Genomic DNA, 9,540 nt, shown 5'->3' on the forward strand with positions numbered 1-9,540 from the left:
ACTCACAGATCCAGGGAGACTACCTAGCAGGGAGGACCCTAGGAAGGACACATGGATTGCCCAGGGAAGGAGAAACAGATTTTCTTATCTTCACGTTCGTCTTCCTTACTAGCCTGAGAATTTCTTTTGGAGTCTCCACTGTTCCCTGACCCACAGCGGGTGGCCCTAGCGAGAGCTCCAGAAAGTTGTGAGGGAGTTACTGAATGAACGCGTCTGTGGGAGGCTCCTCCCCTGGTAGAAGCTTGGTTTATAACCTGTCAAATGGCTGAGTGGGCTGCACGGGAGCCTCACCATGGAGACGAGTCTGGAAACCAGGGAGTGAAGCTAGCTTAACAGTATTAGAGAGAAAGGCAGTTAGCAGATGACCCTGTTCACTAAAGGGCTGTGAGGTACACCTTCTAAAAGGCGGAGAGGGACCTGCTGGGGTGTGCATCCAAAACCCGGTTGCCAAAAACCCAGAATCACGACTGCTTTATAGTCATTAAGCCCCATCGTGAGGGTAATTATACAAAGGCCTGCTGCAGATACCTGGGCCAGGAGTGGGCTGGAACTTCCTGGCATGTTCCACCTCCCCTTTGGGGGGAAGCATCTAGAAAGATATAGGAGGGCAGCAAGAGTGACTTAAAATAGAAGGGAGAGCGCAGCACCAGGAGGAGTGTGTGGGGGCCAAGCCGCGGCGGCGGCGGTGGCGGCGGCGTGTTGACAGAGCAGGGAGGGAAGTTAGAGCTGGAGCCAAGGAGCCCTTGGTAGAGCAATCTAAGGCACAGAATAAAGCTTGCTGTCACCACAGAGGGGCAGCTAAGCAGAGAAGGAATGCTTGCTTCAGTCAATCAAACATCGAATGCAAGTCTTCTGCCTGTCCCAGGCACTGCTAGAGCACCGGGAATCTGAAAGCATATGACTCTGAGACACGCAAACCCTTGCCTTCCGGGGTATATAGCACAGTGACAGCGATCCATACGAAATCCGCAGTGGTAGACATTGATTTGGTAGATGTATATAATGCAACAGGAACACCATATAAGTGCTTCCTCAGCCTGGAGGAAGGGCCTGCTGAGCTCAGTGTTGAAGGATATGCTAGCCAAGGAAAGAAAGTAAAAGATACACACACACACACTTGTATGTGTAAACTATGAGGAACACAGAAGCAGAGATGGGAGGCAAGGTGGAGGAGAGGAGCAGGGGACAGAGAACCGCATGTGCTCAGCCAGGGAGTCTGGACCTCCATCCATAGGCGATGGAGAGTCATTGGTGGTTTTTATTGGGGTAGGACATGTTAAGATTTGAGCATTGGGATTATCACATTGACCACTGTATGAGAGGGGAATTTATGTGAAGGGAAACTGTAGTCAGGGAAACCAATTAGGAGTTGATTACCATTGTCAAGGTGAAAGATGTGTGTGCCATTATCTGAGATGGAGGACTCAAAAGGAGGAGATGGTTAGCAGGACAGTGTGGGAAGGAAGAAGATGACATGTTTGTCCATTACCTAAAGACACAGGCACCTGAAACAGAGGGAAAGAGAAGAGCTAGAGACCAGGGCTCCGGCTCCACCAGCAAATGAATCATGGTTTTGGTAATTGTACGTGGACAGGCACTCCTCAAAAGAAAATATCGGCCGGCAGTGACACACACCTTTAATCCCATCTCTCGGGAGGCAGAGACAGGCAGATCTCTGTGAGTTCGAGGCCAGCCTGGTCTACAGAGTGAGATCCAGGACAGGCACCAAAACTACACAGAGAAACCCTGTCTCATAAAACCAAAAAAAAAAGATGATGTAAGAAAATATCCAAGGCCAAACTGTAATGAGAGGCACCCCAAGGCAAAAGGGCTCTGGAGAGGAGAGCTGTAAGAGGAGATTGCTGAAGGAGTGAGAGGCACAGGAAGAGACACAGAGGAGGCCGAAGGCCACAGAGGCCAGCCAGCTCAAGGAAAGGAGGAGAGCAGGGTCATCGGCAGTAAAACGGTCCAGAAAACCGAAAAGTGGCCATGGGGGTTGGCCAAAAAACAAAACAAAACAAAATAAATTGTACATGTTTTGGGCAAGATATTAGCAAGTGTGGTCTAGGTTGAGTGCACGGGAATTGCTTTATTCTTTCTACAATGTTTCTATAACTTTGAGATTCCATGGAAATAAACGTAGCCTGGGGCTGCAGTACAGCTCTGTGGTAGAACCCTCACCTAGCCCACGGAAGACTCCGGATTCCAACCCAGCGCGGCAAACAACTGGAAGAGAGGCAAAGCTACTCCTGGGACAGCGGTGGCACTGAGCTCCTGAGCTCAAGCCACCCTCTTGCTTCAGTCTTCCAAGGAGCTGGGACACCAGGCTGTGCCTCTGCAGTGAGAGAGAGAGGTTCTACTTTAAAATAGTGCGAGCCTGGGCTACAGACGCAGCTCTGTGGGCAGTGCACCTGTGTGGTGTGCAAGCAGCTCAGTCCCCAGCACCACATAAGCAGGATGTGGTAGTGCACACCGGTAAGCTCAGCACTCGGGAAGTGGAGGCAAGGAGACGAACCCAAGGTCACCCTCAGCTACACAGGGGTTCAAGGTCAACCTGAGATACATGAGACCCTGTCCCCAAAATAATAATCATTCAGATTCCTTGTTAAGGTTCACTTGGGCATTGTCTTAGTCACTGTCCTATGGCTGTGAGGAGACACCATGACCAAGGCAACTCTTATAAAAGAAAACATTTAACCGGGGCTTGTAGATGGATTTTTCTTTGGGTGGCCAGCTCACAAATGACACAGAGACTTATCATTAATTATGAAAGCTCGGTCTATAGCTTAGGCTTGTCCCATTAGCTCTTATAACTTAAATTAACTCGTTTCTATTCATCTACATGCTGCCACATGACTCATGGCTTTTACCCCTCCTCCTTGTTCCCTCTGAGTCTGGCTGGCGACTCCACTTTTTTTCTTCTCAGAGCTCTCTGTGTCCAGAAGTCCTGGCTATACCTCCTGCCTAGCTATTGGTAGTTTAGCTTTTTATTAAACCAATTACAGTGACATATCTTTACACAGTGTAACCAAATATCTCCCAGCAGGGGCTTGCTTACAGTTCCAGAGGCTTAGTCCATTATCATCATGGCGGGAAGCACACAGGCAGACATGGTGCTGGAGACATAGCTGAGAAGCTATATCTTGACCCCCAAGCAGAGAAACTGAGACTGAGAGAGTGAAACCTCAAAGCCCACCCCCAGTGACACACTTCCTCTAACAAGGCCACACCTACTCTAAAAAGGCCACACCTCCTAATCCCTCTAAAGTAGCGTCACTTCCTGATGACCAAGCATTCAAATATATGAACCAATGGAGGCCATTCTTATCCAAACCGCCACAGGCATGGTGACTTATACCTTTAGATCCTGACACCCAGGAGGCAGAACCAGGCAGATCTCAGTCTCAAGAGATCTCAAGAAAAGCAAAACAAAACAAACCACAGAAAGAGTAATTTTACCATTTTAGTGATTTGGTGTGTTTCCTTCCAGATCCATTCTCTCTAGTTACTGCTGTTGCAAAAGCAGAATCAAACCAGTACACATCACTATAAACACAGCTTGAAAACACATCTCAGGAATTCTTGTCGTGACAGAACATATACTTCAACTTCATTCTTCAACACTGCGTAATACTCTATCCAATCCCCTCTTCTCAAATTCCTGGCCTTTTTCATATACATATACATACACACACACACACACACACACACACACACACACACACACACACACACATATATATATATGAAAGGTATATATATGCACAAATGTATAAATACAATGTGCTGAGTCTGTTCAGTGATGCTTGTATGTATAATTTCAGGGCTGAACACTTGGTACTGGACAACTAATTGGGAGCTTATCCTGGGGAAGACTATTTCTCCTTCTCTCACAATCGTTCAATTGTTAGTTGCCTAGAGTTCTTTGTCTAGAGTTCTTTGGGTCTTGTTTAGGCAGCCATGTTGTTGAGGTATCATGGGACAAGCTTTCCTATTGTGTCTAAGAGACACAGTCTGGCAGCAGATTTCCTGGGCCTCTGGTTCTTACAAGTTTTCCACCCTTCTTCCATGATGTTCCCAAGCCTTGCTTGTAGAAGCTGTGCTATAAATGTATCCACCAGAGCTGGGCATCCCATGATCAATGGCTCTCTGCATTTGACCAGTTATGATTTTCTATAACTTACTGTCTATTGCAAAGAGAAGTTTCTTGTGTGAGCATTGGGAGCTACATTTATCTGTGAGTATAAGGATAAGTATTTAGAATGCTGTTAGGAATTATTCTGGTTTAGTAAAGTGGTGGTAGTAGGTTCTGCCCTAAGATCCATGACCTCACTGGCCCCAGGCCGTTGGCTAGTTTTCCATCTTGTTGAGTGGGCCTTAAGTCCAATTAGATATCTGTTGGTTACCGCCAAGGTATGAGTGCCATCCTTAAGGACATCTTGCCATGCTGGTCATTATGGTTCAAAAGCTTGACTGGGGAGGGCTATTGGTATCTTTCTGTCCTGGGCAGCTTGCATAGCACCTTCCAAGACTATGAAAGTTAGTCCTCAGATCAGATCCAGCTCGGGTCTTCTAAGTCCTACATCCCGAGTCCATGGTGTCTTCAGCAATAGAGAATCACCTTTAACCTGTGGGAGGCAACCAGGGGCAACAGCAATAGCCTGTATTGTTTTAGGAATCTCTTGAATTTCCGTGACCAACACTTTGAAAGTGGGTTTCTCATGCCTGGAACTGGGAATTTTATTAGGTAGTCCATGGCTCTTTGGGGAAGCATGGTCAACCCAAGTGGCTTAAGTACTTCATATAAAGTATATGTTGTTAAATTAATCTCTCTCTCTCTCTCTCTCTCTCTCTCTCTCTCTCTCTCTCCCCCCCCCCCCCGTGTGTGCGTGCGTGTGTGTGTGTGTGTGCTCGCGTGTGCGCGCGCGCGTGTGTGTGTGTGTGTGTGTGTGTGTGTGTGTGTGTGTGTGTGACACAGAGGCTAATATGTATTATAAATAATTAAATAATTTGGGGCAAATAAAAAATAATATGATTTCTTACAGCCTTTTCAAACAACCTTACTTTTTCCTCCCTCCCTCCCTCCCTCCCTCTCTTTCTGTATTGACCTCTCTCCCACTTGATCTATTTTTTGAGGCATGGTTTCTCTATATTGCCTAACCTGGCCTCCTGGACAGCTGGGATTACTGGTACTTATCAAATTTCATCATTACTAAAATTTAAAAACATAACCGAGCATGGTGGCATATAGCTGGCATCCTAGAACTTGAGACATGGAGCAGGAATTCACGTACTGAGTTTAAAGCCAATCTCAACTACACAAAACCTTGGTTTAAAAAAAAGAAAAGAAAAGAAAAGAACGAAAACAGAGCCTGTGAGATGGCTCGGTGGGTAGAGAGAGGCGCTTACGTCCGAGTCTGTCAACCTGAGTTCTGCCAAAGCTCCAGAACCCACAGGAGTAGAAGCAGAGAAATGACTCCACAAAGTCGTCCTCTGACTTCTGCATCCACACCATGGCATGCATGCATATTTGCATCTCTCCCCCTCTCTCTCTCTCTCTCTCTCTCTCTCTCTCTCTCTCTCTCTTTCTCTCCCCAATAACAACAACAACAGAGTTCTTTAAATTAAATAAAATCATAAAGAAAACAATGAAAATAAAACAATATATAACCATTTGCCTGCTTCCTTTCACAAATAAATGCTAACAAACTGACACACACATTTCAAATTCGGTTTCAGATTCTATGGGCTTCCCTGGGTGGGCCTCACTGAAAAGCGCTCAGGGGAGGCTAGAAGCTGCCTAAAACTGCAAGCTGACCTTACTTCCCCTTCACTTGAGGCTCCAGGGTCAGTATCTCCTTACTATGACATTCCCTAGCTTCCTGAACTGGCCTCTCTCCACCTATGCGCCTCCTCAAGCCATAGTAGACAGCTGGAATTACGATTTCCACACAGATCTTTCCTACTTCATTCTGCTGCCCCACACCTGGAAAGGGAGGACCCAGTCATCCTTGGGACCCAGCACGAAAGTCACCATGCTGCCTTTCCTCTCTGTTCCACCCACTACCAGGCTGGTCTAACCTCTGCCCACTTCAGGCCTCCACCGTGGTCTCCCTCACAGTCCTTCCCCAAGGCCTTGCTTTCCTGTGTCTATCTGCAGACCACCTAGTCCAGCACACTAAGTCCTTTGAGGATGAGATTCCTGTCTTGTTCTTTGCAGACCCCAGAGCCTGGCACCCATTGCGGCAGGCACACTCAACAAATGCCCTTAAGTCACCTTGAGTCAGGTGTGGTGCCTCACACCTGCAAACCCAGCATTCGGGAGGCTGAGACAGGAGGATGACTGTGAATTCAGATCAGCCTGGGCTACAGAGAGAGTCCTGGTCCGTAAGCCCTGAACAACTGAATGAAATTAATATATCCTGGTGAATCACCCGGTGGTGGAGACAGGGATTGGGAATCCTGAGACTGTTTCCTAAGGGTCTCCATTAACAAGGATACTCAGGACTCCTGGGGACTTCCAAGGTCACAACTGGCAGAAGCGTGCTAACAGCTGAGAAGCCCGGGTCTCCCTAGACCTCCCCTGGCTCTCCTGCCGGTTGTTCCCCGCCAGATCCCCTCTCAGAGGAATCAGCAGGGAGCACTTAAAGTACTCCTTACTTTATGGTCAATGGCCCAGACTCATCGGCCCGCTGATCGCATGCAGGCTGCTTGGAGCCCAGCCCCAATTCCCATAAATGGAAAGCGATTTGCTCTCATTCCCAAGATGAATCATTTTTGTTTTAATAGCCTGTCCTTTGCTGGCACCACCACAGCTGTCTGCTCTGCCTTTTGGCCGTCTGTTGGCAGAATGCCCTTCTGGGCCCTGTTAATTACCAAAAAGGGGGGTATAAGGAGGAGGGAACCCCTCAAGGAGAGGGCAATGGTCAGCAGTGGGACAAAGTCAATGCAAATGACTTGACTGTCCTTCCTGGGCCCAGGCAAAAGTCCCAGGCACGTGGAGAGCCGCTCCGAGCATATTGCCCACTTGGGGAGCCTTTTGGGTTACAAGACAGAGCTAATGGGATGGAAAATCCAACCAACCTGTGCTGGCTAGTTTTATGAAAACTCAGCACGGGCAGAATCGTTTGGCCTGTGGGAGAGACTGTGGGACATTTTATTGATTAATGATTGGTGTACAAGAGCCCAATTCACTGGGGTCAGTGCCATCCCTGGGCTGGTGGTCCTGGGTACTATAAGAAAGTAGGCTGAGCAAGCCATGAAGAGCAAGCCAGTGAGCAGTACCCCTCCATGGCCTCTGCACCAGCTCCTGCCTTGAGTGGCTGGCCTAGATAACAGACAAGCTGTAAGCTGAGATAAACACTTTGGGTCATGGTGTTTTATCACCGCGATAGAAAGACACTACCTGAGCCCCTAGAGAAAACTTCCCAGCGTGGAGCTCCTCCAAATTGGACAGTCTGATGGTGTAGAGACCAGGGGACTGAGGCGGGGGTGGGAACAGGATTTTGCATGCTGAAAATGAACAGAGAAGCTTCAGGACCCAGATTTAGTTTTCACATTTGCTGTAAAATACATACCATGGAGAGAGAATATAGGCATTCAACCAATGCCTATATTCCTTCTGAGGTGACTATTCTGGGACGCCATGAAGGAAAACAGCCATACATTCTCCCTCTGCGTGAGAGGGATGGTCAGGGGGCATCCTGCTGTTAGCTAAAAGAGTTGCTGCTGGCCTCTACCCGTGGTGCTGGTTCTGGGACCCAAAGGCTATGTTGCTAATGCCTAGGATGTGTCTCTGGATTATAAGAAGCCCCAGGAGTGCACTTACCCCTCCACAATGAGAGACTTATTGCTCAGATCATGACCTGGCTGGAAAGGCTGCCCGAAGACAGACTTTGGAGGACACTGACCTTCCTGCCTGCCTACCTGGCAAGTAAGGACATGCTGTGTGTGTTTCAGGGTTGGGGGGAGGTCCTAATGCACAGGAATGGCACCGGGCCTCAGAAGACCACCTCTTGCCTAAGGGACCTTGAACTTCAGAAGTTTAACTTGTTCCACAAGCTATAGCCTGGCAGGGAGGAAGAGGGAACCAAGACCTGTCCCCAGTGAACAGCTGAGCCCGTAAGAGGTTTCCTGTACCCCACTAGGCCATTGCTAAAGATTCTGTGGGGTTGCGGGGAAACATCGGTTTTTTTGGATAACATACAGCCTCTGTGGAAAATGGCAGACTGTCCCTGTGCCTTCTTCCTCTCTCTCTTGCCCTCTCTTTGCCTCCCATAGCCTGTCTCCCCACCACACCTGCTTTGTCCTGTGACTACAGACTCTCAGAAGCCTAGCTACCCATGACCTTGACAGACGTTGTCTTACAAGCACCCCTCCTCACCCTCCTTCGCTCGGACACACTGGAGCTCCCTGGGGAGGCCGAGGGGAGCCAGGACCTCAGGGAAGCTGAATGATAAAGGCCAGGATTCTTCCTCTCCACCCAACCCCACATTGTGGCCAGAGCAGAGTACAAGAGCGCAGTGACACAGGTTTCCCAGACGAAGATGTCTCTGCAGAAGAAAGGGCCTGAGGCTCAGCTAGTAGGTATTTTCCGGGGACCTACTATGTGTCGTGCACTGTTCCAGGAACAGACACGCATGAAACAGGAAAACCCCAGTTCTTCTTGAGCTTCCGTTCTACAGCTCTTCAGGATCAGCCTGAGGAACGGTAAGGGGGGGTTGGCAGATCCAGGGTGAGCCCCGGAACACCACTCTCCCATCTACACCCTCGGGAGGGGAGGATGGGCACTGGAGTGATGACTGCTTAGGAGAGGGTCTGTCAAGCATGAAAGTAAGTGCAGGGGATGTAGCTCAATGGTGGAGTGCCCACCTACCATCTGCAAGGTCCTGGGTTCTATTCTCACAACACCACAATAAGTGTAATGCAATTTGAAAATTAAAAATAAACAATGAAAAAGAAAGAAGAAGAGGAGGAGGAGGAGGAGGAGGAGGAGGAGAAGTAAATAAAGGCCACTGGGCTGATTGAAAAGGTGACCAGAGGAAATCCCGGCTATCATTGCCTCCTCCTCCTCTCTGCCTCCTCCTCCTCCTCCTCCTCCTCCTCCTCCTCCTCCTCCTCCTCCTCCTCCTCCTCCTCCTCCTCCAGGCCTGTCCTCACAAGCCTCCAGCTGACTGTTTGTTCCAGTACAACTTGGTGTCATGAACCGATGCTGGGACAGCTCCCAGACAGTTCCTGGGAACAAAAACTGATAGGGGAATACCAGCCTTCCTTACAAAGGCCCAGATGGAGCAGAGATAAAGGAGAAGCTGTGGGAGGCAAAGGGTTAACTGGACCGGGTTAAACCCCTGAGATAATGTATGCGAGCACTCCAGAAACCCTGATGCCTGTCGTTCTCAAGAAATATTAATCTTCTTCCCTTCCTTGTCTCCACTGGACAATTCAAATGCTTTATTAATCATTTATAACACCACCATAGTAATAAGATTCATAAAATTTCAAATTGGAGGAGCTCAGCTCTGCCCTTCTGGCTTCAGCTCA

This window comes from Peromyscus eremicus, chromosome 15, assembly GCF_949786415.1.
Source record: "Peromyscus eremicus chromosome 15, PerEre_H2_v1, whole genome shotgun sequence".
NCBI classification, from domain to species: domain Eukaryota; kingdom Metazoa; phylum Chordata; class Mammalia; order Rodentia; family Cricetidae; genus Peromyscus; species Peromyscus eremicus.